Source organism: Cupressus sempervirens, chromosome 2, assembly GCF_028749045.1.
Source record: "Cupressus sempervirens isolate cs-2001-9-10 chromosome 2, ASM2874904v1, whole genome shotgun sequence".
NCBI classification, from domain to species: Eukaryota; Viridiplantae; Streptophyta; class Pinopsida; order Cupressales; family Cupressaceae; genus Cupressus; species Cupressus sempervirens.
In genome coordinates, this window is record NC_143119.1 from 708,762,855 (window position 1) to 708,788,805 (window position 25,951).

Consider the following 25,951-nt stretch of genomic DNA (forward strand, 5'->3'; position numbering starts at 1 on the left):
GGGAAAAACAACCAACATGCTACCACTTTTTCACTCTTCTAAAGTGAGCTCAATTAAGAGCCAACCCTGTTAAAGGGTGTAAAACACACTATTAGGTGTGACCCTTTTAAAGGATTTAATTTCCCTATTAGGAATGGCCTTGTTAGAGGACTTTAGAACATCCCATTAGAATGTCACCTTGATCAAAGTATTCACAATATGACTATTAGGTCAACCTTGATTAAAGGATTTTATTAGCACAATGATTAGAAAGTAACAAGTATGTTTATCTGATAAAATACAACTCACTTTGCAAATTTAGATCTCCATTTGGCTCATTCCCAGTTCATTGACTGGACTTCATCACATTCTCCATCTTTGATCTAGTTGGCAACTCTTCAAGAAAACTCGTAATCACCAACTTCTCAGTTCTTCTCTACAACTCTATTTTTCACTTTTCCACACTTTCTCTAGCCAACCAACAATATAAAACATCTCATATGTCTCCTTAAATAGATGGGTTAATATTTTGTCTCACAAACATAACTGTAGATCTCAAGGTTTGGTCAGATTCATTGAATTTGCTCATCATTTTTTCCCTTCTACTCCTTCCTTGAAACTTATGGGAACTTCTCATTAAATCTTCACCTTAGATCACTTAACAAACTCAATTCATGCATTAAATACTCCAGCTCACCAATCATTATCATTTATGCATTTTGACCCATTCATAAATTCAACTATGTCACCCACAAATTTTGGTTCTTTCTCAAACTATTAATTTTTTGACACTCAGTCATCACTAGGTATCTCAGTCTCTACTATTTAGTCTCTCTTGGATTACACTAGATCACTCAGCTTTCATTGTGCTTAGTCACTTCTTTAGTTTTCTTCTTCATCTTTCTTGATCATTTCAGCTAATACTATTTTTCTTGGCTATTTTTTAAGTTCCTTAATCTTCTACTTCAACTTCTTCATTGACCTTGTAAACTATCACTCAGTCAAGCTTAATGTTTTACTCAACTATCTTCTCCACTTAATACAATGATCAAACAACACATTATCTTGTGAAGTACCAACTGATCAAGTGCCCATTGAAATTTAATCATACTTACTCTTATTTTCTCAACAACTTGAGTAGCTCACCTTGCTATCTATTCTTTTCAAATCCTCTTCATCAATCAACTAATATGGCACTCTAAACTATTAGTAAATGTCTTACTAGTAAGGTTTGACATCAATGACAATATAACAATTATTCCAATTATAGTTTCCAATAATAACTAGACCCAAGGATCCTCTTTCAAAGGCTTCCAAGTATAAGCAATAAAATGTTCTTTGATTTGTTTCCATGTTACTATGTAAAATTCCATAAGAAGTCTTGTCACTAGGACTTTTATAAGGAGCCATAATAAAGAGATCAATTTTTAGTTTTTCCAATATAATTGTTCTATCAAGGTTTTAGTTGTAATTAACATCTATATGATTAGGAATGTGAACTTTAATAATATCTTCTATTGCATCTTAAATGTTTGGCAATTGATTGTCTTTAAAGAGGACTTCATAAAATGTTAAATGCTCTACATATTTCAACTAGATTGGTAAGGAGGGAATTTGATTTATCGTTAATGGCATCAATTTTTTCCTTTTTGTATTTATAATTGAGCTAATTAAAGAAATATTGTGTGCCTTGTTACCTTCTTTTATCGAGTGTAATCTGGATCTAATTTTGCCCCTATAACCTTTATAGTTATCGATCTTGAACATTTTTTTCCTAGTAGAAGAAATAGAAGATTGAAGATTAACATTACTAGGATTATCATTCAAAAGTTTTCTAGCACACACAAGTTTTCCTTGAAGAGATATTTCTTTACACTTTTGTTGCCAAATTATTTTTTTAGCAAAAAAGATTGAAGATAATTACTGCATTGAGAAATGGAGAGACACCACTAATAAATCTATGAATCCCCTTCTTTTGGTTTATTATTTCTTGGGTTTAGGAAGAGTATTACAAATTCCCTCAAGGGAAACAAGACAATCATGATTATTTAAATGAAAAACATTTAGTTTTGCAAGAATTTTCCTAAGGCAAATTTAAAAAAATGCCAAGATCTGGAAGCTCAATTGATGACACAAGAGAGACAAAATGATATGATCATCAATTTACTTGATATTTTGATAATCAAAATAATAATGGGTAATGGATATCCAAATTAAATATTTAGATATTCAAATACAATACATGTAGATGTGCCTAAATATATAGGCAATGCAAGATAATTAAGAGTCATGCAAGTGATAAGTATAAAAACTAAGCATATGTCCACATGTTGCCCCCATTTTAGTCCCTTGTCATTTTGCACACAATAGTACGGTAAAGTCAAAGTCTAATCTTTAAAGCTCAAGTCAAAGTCAAAGTTAGAGTTTGATTCAAGTCATTTATCATCGAGTTCCCCCCTTTAGTTGTGCAGGTTTTTCAGGATTCCTTCTACTGCTTTGCTTCCGGTCACATTACACAAGTTTGGGTGGAAGTCAATATGCACGAGTTGTGTTGGGTAGTTTACATGTCTAAGTGGATGGGTAAGTTATTAAACACCTCCCGATGAGAAATAATCCCAAGTAAAGATCATATCATTTTTTAATTCAGGATTCTAAATTTTCTCAGTTTGTGCTACTAATCCAACCGGAGAAACAATGAAGTGGCTACACCCCCACAAGTAAGAAGAATTCCATTATTCGTGATAAATTAAGGAAATGGTGGGACTATGCCTTCTAAGATACCTCATATGCACTACATAGTTCAAGAAAGTAGTGAGATAGGTACATCCCCGTGAATAAGAGATAATGCAAGCCTACAAAAATCTAAGTAAGAAAAGGCATAATATTCTTGTAGAGATTCTCTAATGGTTGCTTTCCCAGAATTCATTTTAGATATGATAGTTAACAAAAAAGGTCATCCCTAATTAAATGTGGTGCCCTTCATTCATGTGGCAAGAAAGCCCAGGACCCAATATCACATAGAAAATCCATAAAAGTAGATTTGGGAAAGAGTTTCTCATCATAGTTCTCAAATAGATACCTTTGATTTCAATAGCTAAATAGAGACCTAGTTTCTGATATAAGAATTCAGCCATGGTGATTAAATTCATAGGATATGATAATCTAAATGGAACTAACTGCAAGTGGAAAGGGGTGAGTGATACCCAACTTAAGTTTTATAATCTAGGGGACATGCATAGAAGGTTGAGGTTTGGTCCCATTCACCCCATTACATAGATATTTAAATAGAATGGCCTTGTAGAGGCTATAAGGTTTTCCATGGCAGTTCAAGCTCCCAAGTTGATCCTAGAGTGCATTACTCATTATGACCCACTATATAGCATATTAAGATGTCGAATGATGAGGTGCTACTCACAATTGACTAGAATACCATGAAAAATTGCTTTTGACTGCCTTCTTAGGAAGTGTTTAAGAAAATAAATTTGTGGAACTCAACAACAAGCTACAATAAGAAGAAGTTAGTTAAAAAAGGTGACATATTAGTAACCTAGTTCCAAATGCCAAAGAGTAACTAGAGCAAGTTGCCAAAGATAGTCTATGACACAAACCTAAAGAAGGCATTGATATCCTAGTGCTTCTATATAGGCTAAAGGGCAATGAAAGTTCTCTAAATTTCATGGAGCACTACTACTATCTAGTCCAAGTAGTATGTGCAGAAGGTGAACATGTGGATTGGGGTTAGAGTTTGAGTGAGAAATTTTTTGGATGGTTGCAAACAATGAAGACTCAGAAGCAATTCTTCATGTTGTTGTATTTGATATATGCTTTAGTTGTTGTCCAGCTACAGTTAGACCTCCCTCAGATAGAAGAATTTGATGAATACATCCAAGTTTATGACTTCTACCCCTGCCTCTAGTTGCATCACAATTTTGTAGAGTTCATGAAAGTGGATAACACATTTACCATGAGACTATGTAGAGAGCTTTAGGGGTGCCCAGAGAAGAGATTTTCCTAAGAAGCCATCTCTATAGTAACATAGTTTGGTAATTATTTCATACAATTCTCCACATTCACATACACCAAGAAAGCTAGATTTGATGAATTCCCTTGGAAGCTTCCAATATACCCATATGGCAGGATGATCCTAATAGAGCTTTGCTAGTAGACACTATAAGTAAACACTCTATGTGCAAATGCACAAAAGGTGAGTATCCCTTTTCTAGTCACAATTGGGGCTTATTCATGTATATTTCATTCCAATACGAAAAATGCATTAAAGGCATTTGACGATAAATGTAAGTTGGACCCCTATTATGTAATAAGATTTAAGTTTGATCCTATTGAATATATTAATCTAATATTTTGCAATAGGGTTTGGGCTTCAAGCATGTCCCTGTTGGACTAACTATCAATGTTCCCCTTCAAGATTTGTGACATGGCTTAACCACCTCTTATGTTTTATAAGTCTAGTAGTTGTATCAGGCATTGAGAGGTCAATCTTTTGGTGCAATGGCAACCCTAGCTTGTAATAAGTGGTATCAAAGCTTGGTCATCGGTTCAAATATCCTCGGATAATGTTGAGGGGTGGATTGTTGGACTAACCACTAATGTTCCCCTTTGGGATTTGTGACATGGCTTAATCACCTCCTATGTTCTATAAGTCTAGTGGTTGTATCAGGTATTGATAGGTTGATCTTTTGGTGCAATGACAACCCTAGCTTGTAACAGTTCCTACACTAGAAAATTACTAGGAAATTTGTGTAGATGAATTGGATAGCAAGGAAAGGTTCTACTCAAAACTAACCATTCAATAAATAAAGTTGTATGTTGTAAACATTGATGTGGACAGTATTGAGGATGATGGTTTGCTTATGCAACCATCCACATATCTAAAGGAGATTAAGGGCACTCATATTGATTCCACACCATCTATGTGTTGGGATTTACAAGTGGGAAGTATACTTGTGAGAGGGGGGGTGAATCAGAAGTACTAAACTTTAACCAATACAACTTTTAACTTTAAAACATTGCATGCATAAACATATAGAAATAACATGTAAAGCAAATGCATTCACATATACACTTAACACCAGATATGATTACCCAAAATCTCTCCAATGAGAAGGTAAAACTAGGGTGGGGATGACGCCCACAACTCTTCACTACTACAGCAATAAAGTTCACCTATTAAGGTTATATATTTTGACCATTCTCATGATCTACCCTATGAAAGGTATGCCCTATTAAAAGCTTACAAGGATTGTTAGATCCTACCCTGTTAAAGGATTCTAACACTCTATCAAAAAGTGTACTTGGCTAAAGGATTTACAAAACCTTCACTTGGAATGTCACCCTGTTAAAGGCTTTATACAATGGTTGTTAAACTAACCTATCTCCATAGGATTTCATTCTGCTTAATACAATTGTTAGAAAGTATAGTAGAATGTTTGACTTGATTGCTTGCACTCTGCTATTGCTGATTTCAAATCCTTGTTTTGTCCAATTTGATCCTTTTTTATCTGATATGAAGCGATTTGTAGTATTAATACTCTATTCTTCTAATTGATCTACAGATTTGTCCTTCTTCTAAGTCACCTCCAACTTGATCAATTCACCCCTTTCACTTCCTTTAAACTTTGCTAGCATTATCTCCTTACATGCATTCTCTCTCACACACTGTATTAACTATGTAAATTATGGGGCTTCGACCTCCTTAAAAGGATTTCATGACTTAGGGTTAGGTATGAATCTACGATTGAGATTTATCCAACTTTCTCGCTTAAATCTTTCCATTTTTCTGATTGGTTGCATGTTGATTGCATAGGGAATCCAAATAGATTCGATCTTATCTTTAATCCTTTGAGATTTATCCATATATCAGCTCAAAAATAGTTTACATCTTAGTTTGTGAAGGCACAAACTCATATGTCAATTTAGTGTTACTCGATACTTGCTGATTATTGATGCTTGACACATACTAAATTATGTCTTGCTCGGCACTTGAACTTGCTTGAAATCTATTGTTCACTCAGCACTTGAAACTTGCTCAACATCTATTAGTCACTCGGCACATGTTGAATTTCTTGCTCAGCACATATTGCAACTTGACATCTATACTATACTTGGCATCAACTTAGAAAAATTCTTAAGTGTGTTGATACTCAATTGTCAAAACCAATCTGAGATCAACAATCTCTCCCTTTGACATGAGTGTCAAAAACACTTAACTATACATGACGAAACTAATCTCCTTAAGTATAATATACATTATGTTCCACATATATACAAAACTTCAAAATTGTTCAAAATTTTGTGAAGGACTATATACCTCAAAATTTTGTGTCTCCCCCTGAGTTGATGTGCCATATCCTTGTATCCAAAATCTCTCTGAATAGATTGATGTGCCTCAGTTGATACTCCTTCTCTTTATTCTGAATTTTGATACTCTTTATCTGATGTATCTTGTTATGCCATGTTTCTTATTTTGCTCTTTTCCTTTCTTTTCTCTATTTATTTTATCACACCCCCTTTCATTTTGGCTCCCCCTTTCACATGTCCACCCTTGCAAATTAAGTATCTTTTTGGCTTTTCAATTTCTCCCCATTTGCTTTTAATTTCTCCCCCTTTTTGACACTTATGTCAAAGGTTCTATACATTGACTGAATATTTGGCCAAGAAGGTCTTGTTCACTTCCATTACAATTCTCAGAGCAACATCCCAATTTTGTATTGCAACTTCTAGGGATTTGATTTGTATAGTTGTCTCTACTGCAAGGTGAACTAAGCCATCTAATGTAGAAAGATTTGGATCTTTCTTTATCACATTTTTTGTGTAGGCTAGCTCTTTTTATAAAATTTCCATGTGAGGGGTTAGGGCGGATTGAATCTGAACTAATTTAGCTCTAATGTTAGCCTCTTCTGCTATTAATACAACTAGTTCCTTTTGTGTGTGAAGTGTTGTGTTAAAGTAATTCTCACTTTGAGCTGGATCTTTAGGCAGTTGCATGCTAGATATCTTCAAGTTCCTTCCCAAGCTCATTATTCTCTGGTTGGTTTCTTGTGTGAAGATGGAAGGATCACACAATTTTGAGTATAATGAGAAGATATTCTCAAGTATTGTATTTACGTTTTCAATTTTCTTAGCTAGCTCTACCTATGATAGTGCTATCTCATTGGATATTCTTTCATTCACCTTTTTTTGAAACTTCTTTTCTGACCATTCCATCAGTTTTGTATTGGTATCATGGTCTTCACTTTGCACCTGGTCCACTATTTTTGAAAGTTGCTCCATAATGGGCTTTGTTTCATTAGGTGCCTACAAGCTAAATGCATCTAAAAAGATGTCTTTTATTTAAATTAATGCTTGCCTCTATTTATACTCATTTATGAGTATCTCTTGCTTCTTCTTCCTCTCTAGTGCCTCTTGCACTTCATTGATATGATTAATATTCATGGTTGCATGGTCATACTTAGGAATGACTATTTCTTCATCTAGTGTAGGGTCTCCATAGTGAAGTACCCTTACAACCTTTGTTGAGCTCAAGCCTAGTGTTGAAATTTGAAGTGTTATTGCCTCAGTGCTCAGCTTTTGAGGTATTTTTGTTGGAGTCCAAATGGTTGGCAGATTAACCAAAGTTTGAATTGCTTCTTGCTCCTTTTTCCTTTAGGATCTCCTTCTCCTCCTCTGATCTTCCTTGGTAAATTACTATTATCTATGGTGGTGCACCTTGTACTTGTGTAGTAGGAATAGAGGTATCCATCTATCTTGTTTGGTCTTTTGCTGGCTCCTTGGCAGTTGTAGTGACTTTATTTGTGGAATTAACCTTAGTTGATGTATCTTGTGCAGCTTGCTCTTTGGGTTGTCCACCTGTAGCTATAGGGATGATAGAAGATGTTTCTTGTATTCCCATTTTATCCCTAGTCAAGTTAGCTACTACTTTCTATAACTCATCTACACTAACCAACATTGGATTACTACATAATTGGGCTTGTCGAGTTGATTGGTTAAGGATCTTCTTGAGATCCTCTACAATCAATGGGTTTATGTTTTGACCAGAGTTTTTAGGAACATCCTTCACTTTTATTATATCTATAGGGGTGGATGTGTCATGTGGAGGACTTGGATGTGGCAATTGTGTGTCTTGCACACTCTATTCTGTTTGCTGCTCTTTAGCAATTGCCATATCATCTTTCTGAGTTTCCTTCTCCACAGTATCATCTACCTTTTCTTTTTCACCTTCACCTTCATTTTCATTGTCATCTTCTTCTCCATTGTTTCTTCCCTCAAAGGGATCTTCTTCTCCTTCTTTAACAGTTTTTAGCCCATAAATTAACTTCCACATTTGAGTGGACTTCTTAACAACATCTTCAACCTTATTTTGAAGAATGCTAAAGGCTCTATATTTGGGTGCAAATTTTCTCCCATGCTTCTTATTGGCCTTGGTTATTTTCCCTTTTGTGAACTCAAGCATTACTCGAGCCAATGTTGACTCTCTTATTTGTTTCTCCATATTAAGGCAATAATGCCATTTATTTTTAACAATAGAATATAACTCTCTGGGTATTGAATTGTCAAGTTCAAGTGGGGTGTTCTTGAACTTGGCCATCATGGTGTAGACTGATTCTTCAACCATATTTTGTTCTCCTCTACTCAACTTATTAAAATCAATGCTCTTTAAGCCAGTTAAGTCTGCATTATCTCAAATATTATCACATATATTTTATGAATCAGACTTGGAGGTGTGACTTACCATTCTAAATTGGCTTGTGTCTTCTGACTCTATTCTTTCTTCATATGAGTTAGGTTGAGCAACATATTTCCTTTTCAACTTTTTCTTTGTTGGACCTTGCTACTCGATAACCTTCTTCTTCTCTTGCTCCTTAGCCTCCTTAGTTGTGGCTCTTGTACTTGCCCTTGTAGTAGGATTGGTTGGGCTTGGCTTGGCAGTCTTTTTGCTCTTAGGCTATGCTAGAGGTTGTTTCTGAGCTTTTGCTTCATAGACTTTTTGAAGTCTTCAAAATAGCTTGTCATTAAGGTTTCAAAATTGGCTCCCATCTGCTCTATATACTGATTAACTTGTACTACTATAGACCTATTTGTCTTCCAACTTATCTTACCAAAAGAGGGAAATTCATTCTGAACATAGAAAAATATGCATATCAAAATTGATCCAAACTTACACTGAGCACTCTTGGATCTCCTTATTGCTCCCAAATTCTCCATAATCTGCTACAGTTACAGTTCTTCTAGATCATATGTATGATCCTTCTTAACAAGTTTGTATCTCACATCAACTGCAATGCAAGGTACACTATTCAGTCGACTTGACTGGTAGAATTTATGGGATATGACCTTAATAGAAAATTCTACAAGTGGATCTCTGATTGTGTCAATTGTCATGCCTCTTTTATTCCACTTTGCCCCAATATTCTTTTCAATAGCTTCTTTTGAATCACTCCTCAGGGTCTTTGGTCATTCTAGGGTTGGGTAACCTGTCACCCTATGCATGATTCTTTTTTATAGTTTAATAGGTCTATCTTCCAACCATAAGCATCCATCATGAATTTGGCTCAAAACTATTCTTATCCATTCAGTCTTGAAGACTACAAGGAAATCTAGGGCACAGGTTAAGCCCTTCCTCTCAACAATCTGAAATTCCTCCTTTAATACACCGTTCTCACAAAGTTTATCATAGGCTTGTTGAATCTCCATGTCACCAATTTCTCCAACTTTACAATTATAGCACTTTTTGAAATCTTGCACCATAACAACCTTAGATGGAATAATAGATAAAGCTCCAACAGGGTCATTTTTGTAAGCCACTTTAGGAATTGGTCTAAAATTTGGTTGTTTAACTTCATTACTGACCAACTAAACCTCAAACAGTTCCTTGTCCTTAGGATTCCTAGAGCTAGATGCCATTTTTGAAAACTAGGGTTTCAAGATGTAAAAATTGTGTAACTGCATAGCTCAACACTTGAGTAAATACCTTGAATCGATGATATCACTTATGAATTGTTGTTGGAATCTGCTTGAATTCTTCATCTTTTCTTGAAATCACTTCTATGCTCTATGTTTACAATGATGAAAAATGATCGAAAACTTGACCTTATACCCTTCATGACATAACATTTAATGCTTAGTGCATATACAACTATCCACTCGGCTCCTTATGCAATTCTACTTTACCCAGTTTCTATTGATTTTCCAACACTTGGCGTCCACTAGAGTTTCCCTTACTTGGCTTTAATAAGAATTTCCTTTTACTTGCCAACCACTACTAAATCAGCTCCAACTGACTTTGGTAGACAACTCAACATATACTAGGATTTTGCTTGACATCTAAAAACAACTTTTCTTAGTTGACAACAATGTGAAAAATTTGAAGATTTAACCTTGCATCTTTATTCATATTTATCTATCCTTTTTAATACTAACTTATTCTAGGAACTGATTTATGATAAAGCATTTAAATATCAGTCCCACATACCTTCTTTTGCTTAGTTTTATGAAGTATGACCACTTGACTCTTTAGGTGAAGTGATCCCTTCATTTGATGTGTTGCATCCATCTTTCTTCTTCCATGTCTTATTCATCTCTCCTATAATGTGCTCAACATCCATCTTTCCTTTTCCTTTGTTTGACTCTGAGTTAGGTGCCTTTGACCTTGTTGGGCAATACTTGTTGATATGACCAGTCTTCAAACAACTAAAGCATGTAGTTTGGCTTAACCATTTGTTGTAGCTTCAACTGAAATGTGTTCTTGTGCAATTCTCAAGGATGTGTCCATACTCTTGACAATAATGAAAGCTATGTCTTGTATTGTAGTCCCAATTATAAGAATTTTTATGGCTTCTTCCCTTGTTTGATGACCATGTGGTCTTGGATCTACACTCAAAGGCTTTGTGTCCAAACTTCTAACAATTGTAGCAGTATCCTTCAAATCTTGGTGCATGCATAGTCTCTGTCCTACATTCATGTGCCTAATGACCTTGTTTGTTGCACTTGTAACAATGGACCATATTCTTTGGCTTGGCATTCTGACTACCATTCTTATTCTTGCAAACATTAGTTGTATGTCCTTTCTTACCACAAAATAACAAGTGGGTTTGGAGTTCTTACCTTTGTCATTCCTTTGTTCAGTAGTCTTGGATGACTCTCCTTCTTTAGTGCTTGTGTAGCCCAAGCCTGATGTGCCTTTACTGGATCTAGGGGATTTTAGTAGTTGCTCAGAGTACTTGATGGCTTCATTTGGCTTGTTGAAGCTTCCTAAAAATTCCTTCTCTCTTTTTAGGTCATTATGTAGTTGCTCATTTTGCAACTTCAATGTAGTTATCTCAATGTCCTTGACATTCAACTCATGATGAGCATTCATCATTTGGCTCAAGGTATCTAACTGCATGTTTGAGATCCTAGACAACTCTGTTGATTTTTCTTCCAATCTATTTGACAATATTCTTTTGTCTTCTTCAATCATGACCTTATCCTCAATGGCTTTCTTCTTTTGTTCAGTTACTTCACATAGCAATATTGCTTGTGATTCTTGCTCCAATTTGAGATTTATGATCTCTTTAGCCTGTGCTCTGTTCTTGTCCATGAGATCTGCAATTGCTGCATCAAACTCACATGAGTTACCATCTATAAATAACTTTATGGTGTCAATCTCCTTGTATTGGGTGTCATTCTCAGCAATGGCAATTTCTTTCCTTCTCTTCAGCGAACTCCTCAAAGCATTTTTGGCTTCATCCAATTGTTGTAGTAAGAGGTGTATCTCAATCTCCTAATTTTCAATGGTCTTTGTCAACTTGTAGACTTCCATCTCAAGATCTTTTCTCCAAGTTGTAATGCTTCTCCTGATGAGAACTTAGCTTTGATACCAATTGTTGGGATTTACAAGTGGGAAGTATACTTCTGAGAGGGGGGTGTGGAACAAAAATACTAAATTTTAACCAATTAAAATTTTAACTTTAAAACATTACATGCATAAACATATGGAAATAACATGTAAAGCAAATGCATTCACATACACACTTAACACCAGATATGATTACCTAGAAACCCTCCAATGAGAAGGTAAAACTAGGGTGGGGATGACACCCACAACTCTTCACTACTATAGCAATAAAGTTCACCTATTAAGGTTACATATTTTGACCTTTCTCATGATCTATCCTGTGAAAGGTCTGCCCTGTTAAAAGCTTACAAGGATTGTTAGATCCTACCCTGTTAAAGGATTTTAGCACTCTATCAAAAAGTGTACCTAGCTAAAGGATTTACAAAACATTCACTTGGAATGTCACCCTATTGAAGGCTTTATACAATGGTTGTTAAACTGACCTATCTCCACAGGATTTCATTCTGCTTAATATAATTGTTAGAAAGTATAGTAGAATGTTTGACCTGATTACATACACTCTACTATTATTGATTTCTGATCCTTGTTTTTTCCAATATGATCCTTGCTAATCTGATATGAAGTTGTTTGTAGTACAGATACTCTGTTCTTCTAACTGATCTGCAGTTTTGTCCTTCTTCTAAGTCACCTTCAACTTGATCAATTCACCCCTTTCACTTCCTTTAAACTTCACTAGCATTATCTCCTCACATGCATTCTCTCTCACACACTCTATTCACTTTGTAAATTATGGGGCTTTGACCTCCTTAAAAGGATTTCATGACTTAGGGCTAGGTATGACTCTATGATTGAGATTCATCTAACTTTCTCACTTAAATCTTTCCATTTTTTTGATTGGTTGCATGTTGATTGCATAGGGAATCCAAATAGATTCAATCTTATCTTTAATCCTCCGAGATTTATCCATATGTTAGCTCAAAAATGGTTTACATCTTAGTCTGTGAAGGCACAAACTCATATGTTGATTCTATGTTACTTGGTACTTACTGATTACTGATGCTCGACACATACTAAATTTTGTCTTGCTCGGCACCTGAACTTTCTCGGCATCTATTATTCACTTAGCACTTGAAGCTTGTTTAGCATCTATTAGTCACTCGACACTTGTTAAATTTCTTGCTCGACACATATTGTAACTCGGCATCTATACTATACTTGGCATCAACTTAGAAAATTTCTTAAGTGTGTTGACACTCAATTGTCAAAACCAATCTGAGATCAACACTATGGGACTTATGGATCATAGAATAAAAAAAATTGATGGCTAGCATCATAAAGATGATAGACAAATGGTTGGAATATGCCAAGGATATAAGGAAAAGAAGTGGTGCCTCACCCTCAACCTCCAACCCAAAACAGGCTTCCCTTGCTACTATTATGAGCTCTGCCACCAACACATCCATCTCATCAGGTCTTGCACAACCTACAAGAAGAGGGGACTAACCTCTAGAGAAACACATTCCAATATAGCCTACTTTTGGAAGTAGACCTACTTAAAACATTAAGTTAATAGAGGAGGAAAAGAAAGATAAAGAAGTAGATAAATAGAAGGAGCAAGAGGGAAAGAAAGAGAAAGGTGTGATTGTGGAGGCTATTAACCTAGATGGGACTAATGAGAACCAACCCTATGATGTTTTTGATGGAGACTTGCAACCACAAGAAGCTAAGGTAGTCAAGGTAATGCTCCTATTGTCAGTACATCTGCTAAAGCAGTTGTGTTTCCTTTTTCTTTAAAATAAAAACATACTCCTTTAATGATGAGGAATTCTTTGATACAAATTCCCTTCAGTCCTCACTCAAAATCCTTTGACTATCTCTGATATGGTTGATTGTTATGGTCTTGGATATCACTTTCTTACTAAACATGGGTTTAATGGTCAAGGATGTGAAAATTTTGAATAGGTAATACAAGTTCCTATATGTAATGATTGTTGTGAACACAGTTGTAGTTTGGGATTCAATCCATATAAGTAATTTTCTTTCTTTTCAAATTTGAATCATATTTGCAGTGATCCTTTGAATTTATCAAACCCATATATTACACATTTAATCAAAAAGCTTCTTTGGATATTTTCTCCTCTATTGATGATAACTGACTTCCTAGGCATATATGAGGATTTTTCTTCTTTCCATCACAATAAGAGAAAGCCTTATTGTTTGGATGTTAATAGATATTTTGGATAGGAAACTAAATTAGGGCCATATAGCTTGATTCCCTCCCTCCTATGGAAATAATAGATGTGCCAGTTGATCTTGTAAAGGTTAATTAAGATTGGAAAATATTTGGATGAAGATGAACAAAATTAACTCACTAAACTTCTTCTGCAATTCTCTGACATCTTTGATTGGAAATATTTAAATATGTTAAGCATCGATCCTAATATTTTTTCTTACAACATAGTTCTTGCATTTGATGCTAAGCCTATTAAACAAAAATTCTTAAAATTAACCCTAACATTGTTCTTCCTATCAAGGATGAAAGAGAGGAACTCTTGGATGCTGGTTAAACATGTCCTATATATTATTATCCTTGGATTTCTAATATTGAAATTATCTCTAATGGAGAAAATAAGATAAGGGTTTTGTAATGCCCCTCCTAGAGATCCTTGGAAACAAGGATAAATAAAAGCCTATTAGATTGTGGTGACTGATCAGGAAAGTACTGTACATACTTCATAAAATCTTGTAATTATTAATTATAACTCTAAATTAGTTAAAATACTTGTATAAAAGGGCTTAGGGTTAGGGATTGTTTCATAAGTAGTGATGCAAAATTGGTTCTTGTGGTGGTATTAAGTTGTAAGGGATTACAGATTATAATCATGTTGTAATCACTGGATCATAAAAACATTGGACTTGTTGTTGGTGGACGTAGCCCAGGGATTGGGTGAACCACATTAAATTTTGGTGCCTTGTGTTATTTTTTGTGTGATCTATTATTTTTTGTTATTGGTTATATTTGCATGTAATTGTTATTTCTATCTATGGTTTAATCCTAACAAGTGGTATGTTTTTCAGTTATCCTCTGCAGGAAAGTTTCACGATTGAGTGGGAGTCTCACGGTTGAGTGGGAGAAATGGAAGATTAGGGTAAGCTAAGGGTTAATAGGTTTAATGGGTAGAACTTCCAATTATGGAAGATGCAAATGGAAGACTATCTATATTAGAAGGATTTATGGAAGCCATTGGAAGGCAAAGCCAAGAATCAGGGATCTATGTCAAATTATGAATGGGATCTTTTGGATAGAAACACACTTGGAAGCATTCAATTATGCCTGGCACCATCAGTGGCATTTAATATTACAAAAGCAAAAATGACAGAAGAATTGATGAAAACCCTAGTGACACTGTATGAAAAGCCCTCCGCTTCAAACAAGGTATTTCTCGTGAAGCATTTGTTCAATATGAAAATTGCAGAAGGTGGATATGTTACAGATCATTTAAATGAGTTTAATACTATTGCTAGTCAGTTATCTTCTATGGGTACCAATTTTGAAGAAGAAATTAGGGCTCTCTTGATTTTGTGTTCTTTGCCTAAAAGCTAGAATGGCTTGGTAATGGCTATGAGTAATTATGTTCTTGGATCTGGTACCCTAAAATATGATGATGTGATCAGTGTTATTTTGAGTGAGGAAACTCGTAGGAAAACCTCAGGTGGATCTACATCAAAAAGTGCTTTGAATGCACAAAGTAGGGGTAGAATGACTGAGAGAGGAAGTAATTCTGGAAATCGTGGGAAATCAAGAGGAAAGTCAAAAGGGAGGAGGTCTCGATCAAGAGGACCGAATGACTGCTGGTACTATGGGAAACCAAGGCACAAAAAGAAAGATTGCTAGAATCGAAAGAAAAATGAAGGAGATAAATCAGATGGAGACAAGGAGGCAAATGTGGTAAGTAACAAATCCGAAGAGGATGTTTTTCTTATGTCTTTAGAAAGTGTTGATGATTCATGGGTTTTAGATTATGGTGCTTCATTTCATGCTACACCTCATAAAGGTTATTTCATTGATTATGTCCAAGGGGATTTTGGGCTTGTTTATTTGGGGGATAATGAACCCTATCAAATTGTTGGAAAGGGAAAAATTAAGATTAAGTTGTAGAATGGGAATCATTGGCTACTATATGGGGTAAGACATGTTCCAAGGTTGAGTAGGAATTTAATTTTAGTAGGGCAACTCGGTGATGAGGGTTGTGTAGTTACTTTTAATGATAAAAATTGGAAGGTTTCAAAAGGTTCCCTTGTAGTAGCAAAAGGTGTGAAAGTAGGCACCTTATATCTTTGTACAAGTCATATTGTTCCTTCTACTTTAATTGTTTCAGAGAAAAATGAATGTTCAAGAACAATTGCTGCAATTGAGCAGGGAGAACAAATAGCTGTTGTAGATTCTGATACAGCATTGTGGCACAATAGACTTGGGCACATGAGTGAGAAAGGTATGAAAGTACTTCATTCAAAGAAATTTTTACAAGGTCTGAAATGTGTTAATATGGATTTCTGTGAAAGTCGTGTGTATGGAAAACAAAAGAGAGTAAGTTTTGCAAAGAGTGGGAAGGAAAATAAAAGGGAGAAATTAGAGCTTGTGCATACTGATGTATGGGGACCAACTCAGTTATCTTCCCTTGGTGGCTCTCATTACTATATTACATTTATTGACAATTCAAATAGAAAAGTATGGGTTTATTTCCTTAGATAGAAATCTGATGTATTTCAAACTTTTAAGAAATGGAAATGCTTGGTTGAAAATGAGACTGGTAAAAAAATTAAAATGTCTCAGATCTGATAATGGTGGTGAGTATTGTAGTCATGAATTTGAAGATTATTGCTCCACTAATGGTATTTGTAGATAGAAAATTGTTCCAAGGACTCCATAGAAAAATGGAGTGGTTGAACGCATGAACTGGATTATAATGGAATGTGCAAGGAGCATGAGGTTGCATGCTAGGTTGCCCTTACACATGTGGGCAGAGGCTATCAATACTGCTATATATTTGATTAATAGAGGTCCCTCTACTCCTTTGGGTTGTGGTATTCCAAAGGAGGCATGGATTGGTAAGAAGGTGAGTTATTCTTTTCTCAAAACCTTCGGTTGTGAAGCATTTTCTCACATAGATTCTGAAAATAGAACCAAGCTAGAAGCTAAGTCAAAGAAATGTGTATTTTTTGGATATGGCATTAATGAGTTTGGTTATAGGCTTTTAGATTTTGAAAATCATAAAATTGTAAGAAGTAGGGATGTCATATTCAATGAAAAAGTGTTGTACAAAGATCTATTGCAACAACATGAGAAGAAAGAAGATGATTACGTAGTGTTGGATGATACTCCAAAAGCTGATGTTCCAACCATTCCTCATGATGTGCAACAACTGCAGCAATAAATACCACACACACTAGTGAATGTTACATGGTCAACAAGGAAAATTAGACCTCCACAAAGATTTTCTCCCTCTTTGTATTCTATTTTACTTACTAATGCTAGTGAACCTGAAAGTTATGATGAAGCTATGCAGGTGGATACTAAGATTCAGTGGGAGTCTACAATGAAAGATGAAATGGAATTTTGCTGAAGAATAAGACATGGGATTTATGCAAGTTTCCTGTAGGTAAAAAGGCTTTATAGAATAAGTGGGTTTACAGGTTAAAAGAAGAGGATGGAGGCAAGCAAAAATTTAAAGCCAGGTTAGTTGTAAAAGGATTTGCACAGAAAAAGGGAATCAATTTTGATGAGATATTTTCTCCTATTGTTCAAATGACTTCTATCCATACTGTTTTAAGTCTAGTGGCTACTGAAGATTTTCATTTAGAGCAACTGGATGTTAAAACAACCTTCCTTCATGGTGATTTGGATGAAGAGATATATATGGCTCAGCCATAGGGATTTGTGGTCAAAGGTAAGGAGAACTTAGTGTGCAAATTGAAGAAAAATTATATGGCTTGAAGCAAGCACCTCGGCAATGGTAGCTGAAATTTGATAGGTTTATGCATAATCATGGCTATAGTAGGTGTCATTCAGATCATTGTGTCTACTTTAAGAGGTTGGATGATGACAACTACATTATTTTATGTTTATATGTTGATGATATGTTTATAGTTGGATCGAACATGGATCACATTAAGGGGCTAAAAACCCAATTAGCACATGCATTTGCTATGAAGGATTTGAGGGCAGCAAAACAAATCCTTGGTATGAAGATTTGTAGAGATAGGAAAAATAGAACATTGATGCTATCTCAAGCTGATTATGTTGAGAAGGTGTTGCAACATTTCTCTACGGAGAATGCTAAAGCTGTCAGCACACCTTTACCTGGTCATTTGAAGTTGACTAAGGAGGTGTGTCCCAAGACACAAGAAGAGGAGGATAAGATGTCTAAGGTACCTTATTCTTCAGCTATAGGAAGCTTAATGTATGTTATGGTATGTACTAGGCCAAATATTGCACATGCAGTGGGAGTTGTTAGTAGGTATATGAGTCATCTAGGAATTGAGCATTGGAATGTAGTCAAATGGATTCTCAGATATTTGAGAGGAACATCCAATAAGTGTTTACACTTTGGGGGCTCTACTACTGATTTATAGGGCTATGTTGACTCAGATTTGGTAGGGGATATTGATACCAAGAAGAGTACTATAGGTTACGTCTTTACTGTTGGTGGGGCAGCTGTGAGCTAGGTTTCTAGGTTACAAAAGGTTAATGCTTTATCAACTAGAGAGGTAGAGTATGTAGCTGCTACAGAGGCAGCCAAGGAGATGATATGGCTTCAGTTCTTCTTGCAAGAATTGGGACATCCTTAGAAGGATAATTATTTGTTCACAGATAGTCAGAGTGCCATTCATCTTGCACAGAATTCAGCTCTGCATTCTAAGACCAAACACATACAATTGCGGTACCATTTCATTTGGTCAATTTTGGAGGATGGACAGTTAAAGCTGGAGAAGACACATACCAATGACAATCTAGCAGATATGTTGACAAAGGCAGTAACAAGGGAGAAGTTGAACTCCTCTTCAACTTCAGTTGATCTTCTAGACTGAATATGAATAAAAGAACAATAGAGTCCAAGGTGGTTTGATCCAGTGGGAGCCCCATGTGGTAGCAATATTACTACAGGATTAGTCTCCAAGTGGGAGATTGTTGTTTAGTGTGGAGCGTGATCAATCCCTAAGTGAGAGATTGTTAGATTGTGGTGACTGATCAAGAAAGTACTTAAAATACTTGTATAAAAGGGCTCAGAGTTAAGGATTGTTTCATAAGTTGTGATGCGAAATGGTTCTTGCGGTGGTATTGAGCTGTAAGGGATTACAGATTGTAATCAGGTTGTAATCACTGGATCATAAAAATATTGGACTTGTTGTTTGGTGGACATAGCCCAAGGATTGGGTGAACCATGTTAAATCTTGGTGCCTTGTGTTCTTTTCTGTGTGATCTATTATTTTCTGTTATTGGTTATATTTGCATGTAATTGTTATTTTTGTTTGTGGTTTAATCCTAACAAAGCTAAGAAATATGTTTTTTTAAAACAAGTATGGATGCACATGACATACAACATACGAGGATCACAAAGGTTACAATGAAAGACTAACCAAACATCCTAACACCAATGGATCTCCAACTGCCACTACTAACCAAAATGACTAACAACGAAAGACGCAAAATTGAATTTGAATCAAAACATTTAGAATTCAAAATGCAACACCAAAGGATTGAAGAGCACCTAAGAGGTTAGCCAAAACACTTCTCAAAAAGTTTGGGTCTTACCAAAAAGAAAGTGCCTGTTGTCTACTCGGATATGTTTTTATAACAAAAACCAGGCAATACTTTAAATCAACACTGGGTGATACTTTCTAGTATTGTGCGATATTTCTCAAGGAGGGCGACACTTTCAAGATTTGGGTGACATTTCTCTCAAGGGCATGTGATACTTTACAAGTAGCATACGATACTTCTTTAATGGGGGTGTGATACTGGAAAGTATCGCATGATATTTCTCTAAGAGGCATGTGACACAATCAGGGAACATACGACATAACTATATTGGACATGCGACACATTATTGTATCACCCCATACTGACACATGATCGCCCAAGAATACAAGTAAAAAATCTTAAAGACAAAAAAAAGGGTAAATTAGAGTTCATAACCTCCACACCAGGGAGTACCAAATCCATAATTCGAGCGTAAACACTCAAACACAATACTGAAAGATAGAAACAACATCCAACCATCTGACAAGAAGTAAAGGGAAAGTACAAAAGGAACATTGCAGTAAACAGAAATAACATCACAATGAATAGTACAAACAAACTAAGTATGTGGTTCCTCTCAACTATAATATTATCATAAGACCATCGTGGGCCCTAGCCATCCCCTGCACGTAACATCCCAAGCTACTAACCAAATCGTCGGTACTAACATAAAAAGGATGTCACTACTAAAACATGCTACAACATAAGCATAAGGAAATCTAGCATGCTAAAAGTAAAGCATAAGATAATCCTACGAGTACAGATAACATCTTCTATCATATACTAATCATCAAAATAAGGAAATGCATCAATAAATAACATCATCTAAACATGATATACAAGCATCCCAATGAAAGCATAAATCACAAGAAAGCATACTCTGGAACCCGAAGCACCAAGTGAAAACATCTAGCAACAGTTGCACTAGGACAAAAGACTATCTCTGTACACTGGTCCCTAGCAATGGTATAGGTAGCTATGCCTCCCAACCACATGGAACCTGCAAGTCTACTCCCACCGTGTTGATGGAGATAATGATCCAACCACAAACACACATAAGCAAACATCCATGGCTAACACACATGCCAAGTAGTATGATGACTGAAACCAAGACATAGACAATGCATAAACTATAGGTCTTGGTCAAACACTCAATGGGCTACTAAGTAGGGACTGACATCATGGAGAGTCACTTGGCATCGACAAGCCCAAGCTAGTACTGACAGCTCTCTACTTCCCAACGAAAGGAGCACATCCTGTATCCTTTTTATTATCTTTAAGTTTTATTACCACCCAATGTTTTATTTAGTTATCACTTGTTTACAAAGCTTCTGCATGCCAACCCTCAAGAAATAGACACCAGGTTGTAGAGATAGAAGCCCCCTCCATATGCTACCCTACCCTACCCATGCTCATCCAACAATGAGTGCCTGTAGGCATGCAAATTCCCAACCTAACCCTAATGATCATAACTTTTGGAAGTACCATGAAAGATCAGAACTCGCAAGTCACCCAACAAATGTATGTGCACATACTCATGTGTGACACACCACCATCACAAAGATCATAACACAAGGACTGGATCATAACACTAAGCAAAAAGTCACCCAACCAAAAACAAACTCAGGAGGAGGGATGCAACACACATCCCAATGCAACATAAAAGTGCAATAAAGGTCCAACTGACATCCAAATGGATAGTCCAAGTCCACGACCAAACTCATGCCAAGAAAACCCAAGAAAATGGGGTGGCATGCAAAATGAGGTAAAAACCCCAAAAATTGGAAAACTTTGAAATTAAAACCCATTTGGTCTTTAGGTACAAAAACTTCAAAAATCCAATAATATTTGAGTTCGGACACCATATGCAAAAATGACCAGCATAACGGTGCAAAAACCCAAACCCCCATCCCAAAAATAGGGAAAATGTTCATACCTGACCAACCAGGCATAACTAGCAAATAGAAATGGAGGGGAACCCTAGTTCTCAACCTCCTAACAAACAACTACTAAAAATAGAGGCTGAAATAGAGCAAAAACAATAAAATGGGAAGGCCCTACCTGATAGCAAAAGGGGTTGAATCCGAAACCCGCACAATAAAATAAATAACCTGTTGATACTACCGAAAATCATGGCAAAGCAAGGTCTACTCGAGCTGGATCCAACAAGACCGACCTCGTGAAGATCCTACTCTCACAGCTCCCATAACAAACAAAAATCCAATCCTTCAAAAAGAGGATTTTAGAAAAGCTCTCAAATTTGTATTTTCAAAAGTGAGAAGTGAATAATAAAATCCTTTTTTCAATACTTATTCACTTTTTGAGTGAATAGTCAATTAGGGCAAATAGCCAGTTAGACTAGCTAGACTCCGAATCAACCCAAACAAAAATAGGTTATTCCTTGTAATGGGAATTCACCTAAGGTAAAGCTGCCAAAAATTAAATTCAAGAAGATTTAAAGCCTGAAAACCCAAAATCACAGAAAAATCTAATTAAATTTCATGACAATGTGAACCTCTAAATGCACAAACACACTCACTAGTCTAATCACATAATGCAGATGAGTTTGGATTTAATAATCACTGAAAGGTTTTAATTTAAACAATTAAAATAAGGATACGTCAACCATACAGGGACAACATTGGTAAAATATGAATAGTTGAATCACTAACTCCATGTGCCACTGCAGGGATATAATTCCTACACACTAAAACACATGACCAAGTGCAATTGCATAATAATATCATAGCCAAAACAATAATGCATTAAATACCTAATTAATCCATTTACATCACTCATGTTTGCATAAAGCATAAAGAGACAAGAATGACATAAATCGCCATAGCATAAAATCCATCACATAACATAATCATAAACTATGTCCAAATACTAGATAATCAGATATCATCATAGATCTACTATCATCTCAAAATGGCATCAACATGCAAATATAATAAACTAAACAACAAAGCAGTAATGCATCTATGGTACTGAATCAAAGTATAACATTCGACCCTCAAGTCATCTCAAAGTACATAAAATAAGAGTATCAAGTATCTATCGAATCAAAATAGACAAGGTACAGACTGCAAACATGAGAGGCACTACAAATGTGCACTAATTTTTATGGCTTGAATAAGGCTTCTTTGAAAGATGATTTTCCTTTTCCTAACATTGATATGATAGTAGACTCAACCGCTAAGCATGCATTACTATCTTTTAGGGATGTATTCTTTGGATATAATCAAAATTTCACTCCTCCTCGTGATCAATATAAGCACACTTTTATTGCTCCATGGGGAACCTTTTGTTGGGTGATGATTCCTTTTGAATTAATAAGTGTGGGTGCTACTTATCAATGAGTTGTAACATTGATGTTTCATGATTACATGCACAAGATTCTTGAGGATTATGTGGATGACATTCTAGCTAAATGTGTTAAGCATAATGAACATGTTCCTACTCTTAGAAAAATCTTTGAGAGGTTAACTAAATATAATATGCATTTGAATCCACAAAAATGTGTGTTCAAGGTAGACAATGGAAAGCTCCCAAGGTACATCATCTCTAACAAAGGTATTGAGGCCAATAGAGAGAAAATTGATGTTATTGTCAATATGTCTCCTCCTTAAAATATCTCACAACTTTGTAGATTACAAGGTAAGATACATGATATCCATATATTTGGCTCTCATCTAATAGATCATACTATTCCTTTCACTTTCTTACTTGAGAAAGATTCTATTTTTGCTTGGAATGAAAATTGTGAGCTCTCATTTGAACAATTCAAAATGTATGTATCTCACCCTCCTATCCTACAACTAGCTTAACCAAATAAGTCATTATTTCTTTATACGTATGCCTCTTCTAAGGCATTGAGTGTTGTCTTGGCTCAACATGGTCAAGATGATAAGGAATGTCCTATTTATTACATAAGTTGCATATTGATTGATTATGAGACATGTTACACTGCAATTGAGAAACAATGTCTCACTTTAGTTTTTTCTTGTTAGTAACATAAACATTATCTCCTTAATGCAAAAGGTTAATGTTTATGTGAAGTTCGATCCTGTGAAGCATCTCTTGTCAAAGCCCTATTGTAAGGAAGAATTGCTAAATGGATCGTGCTCTTGATAGATTTGGACTTGAAATTCATCTCTCATAAGTCTATCAAAGGGAAAGCCTTGACTAACCATTTGGTTGAGGCTCCTTCTCCTATTTCTACATCAAAATTGATTGAATTTCCTGACAAGTTTGTTTTACCTATTGATATAGGTGAAACATGGGAGTTATGCTTTGATGTATCTGGATGTCAAATTACATCTAGAGAAGGTGTTATACTGATACCTCCATCTAGAAATCCTATTCCCTTATCCTATAAACTCACTTAGTACAAAGTCCTCATCATTGGATTGAAGGTAGCTTTTTTTTTAACAAGTTAAACACATTAAGATCTTTGGTGATTCACAACTTATTTTGCTATGGATTAATGGTACGTATCAATTTAAGAATGATAAATTGACCAAATATCATGATCTGGCTATAGATTTACTTGGGAAACTTTCTTCTTTTTTCCATTCAAATCTTACCTCAAAAAGATAACCTACATGCTAACATCATGGCTAGTGCAACATCCCTTATTACTTTAGAGTAAGACATATTAAAATTTCAATTTGCAATTTGTACCTTGTCAGATCCTACTATTTCATGCGATACCCTATTAAATGCATCTTGTCTTAATTTGCATTTAGATTAGTGGTATTCACATATTTATCATTATCTTAAAGTTGGGTTCCTAAGTCAACAACTAATAGTTATAGGAGTAGGATCTGAAATCTTGCAAGTTATTATATCATTCTTGTTGATGTTCTCCACAAACATTCCTATGATGTTCTTCTACTTAGATGCCTTAATAAAGCTGAAATCCTTATATTTTTGAAAGAGGCTCATGTTGAATCATGTGGGGGGCATTTTGGCGAGAAGTCCTTAGTTAATAAACTCCTTCTCATAGGATATTATTCGAAAACTATGGAACATAATTCTTTTGATTTTGTCAAGAAGTGTTTGTAGTGTCAATGCCATAACAATCTCATTTTGCTTCTACATATGCTTTGTGATCTCTAGTTCCACCATGGCCTTTTAGTGTGTGGAATTTTGATCTTATTGGAAAGATTTATCCTCCCTCTTCTTAAGGACATGCATACATTCTTACAACTACACATTACATTACTAAGTCGGTAGAACTCATTCCACTATGATGGATGTTATTTGTGATTTCATTCTTCAAAATATCATCGCTAGATTTGGTAACCCTATGGTTATTATTTCAAATAATGGAGCTCAATTTAAAATAAGGAAGTTAAAGCCTTTTTGGAGAAACACCACATTCACCATTTGTTTTCTTCTCCTTACTTTCCTTAATCTAATGGACAAGGTGAAGCTTCTAATAAGGTTATCGAATATATCCTTCAAAAGATAGTTAATAGACACGCTAAGGATTATCACACTCAACTAGTCTATGATTTATGGGCTTATAAACCTAGTATTTGAATTGCAAGTGGAACATCTCCTTGTAATTTAGTTTATGGAGCAGATGGAATTATGCCTTTAGAATCATAAATTCCTTCTTTGAGAGTTTCTTTCAAGGGTATAATTGACAAAGACACCTTTCAAGAGTAATGTTTACAAGAGTTTGAAATATTAGATGAACAATGAATCAATGCTTTGGGACACATCATGGCTTATCATAAAACATTCAGTAAAACATATAATAGTAAAGTGATTGAACACTCTTTTTTCTAGGTGATTTAGTTCTTTACAAGAATCAAAGAAATGTAAATGCCTTGCCTAGTGAAAAGGGGAAGTCCACTCCTAACTGGTTAGGTCCTTATGTTGTTACAAAAGTATATGGATCTGGTGCATATAAAATTGTTGATATGAATGGCATTCCTTTTAAGGGACCTATTAATATTATGCATTTATGTCACTATTATGCTTAATCATTCATTTTTTCATATTATGTGCTTACATTTTTCCTTTTGTTGTTTTTTTTTTTTTTTCAAAAGTGATTTTAAAGTTGTTAAGTTCATTTTATTTCCCTTATCATCACATTTTCATGTTTCTTCCTTTTTATGTAATTAGTTATGAAAATAAAATTAATCACATGAAGAAATAGTAAAACATGTAATGTGCATAATATATATATCATCATCATAAAACTAATAAAACTATTTTGTTATACATAGTAGGCACTAGATACAAAATGTACCCTATATCAAACTAGTACAATCAACTATCCTCCATAGGATAGTAAGATC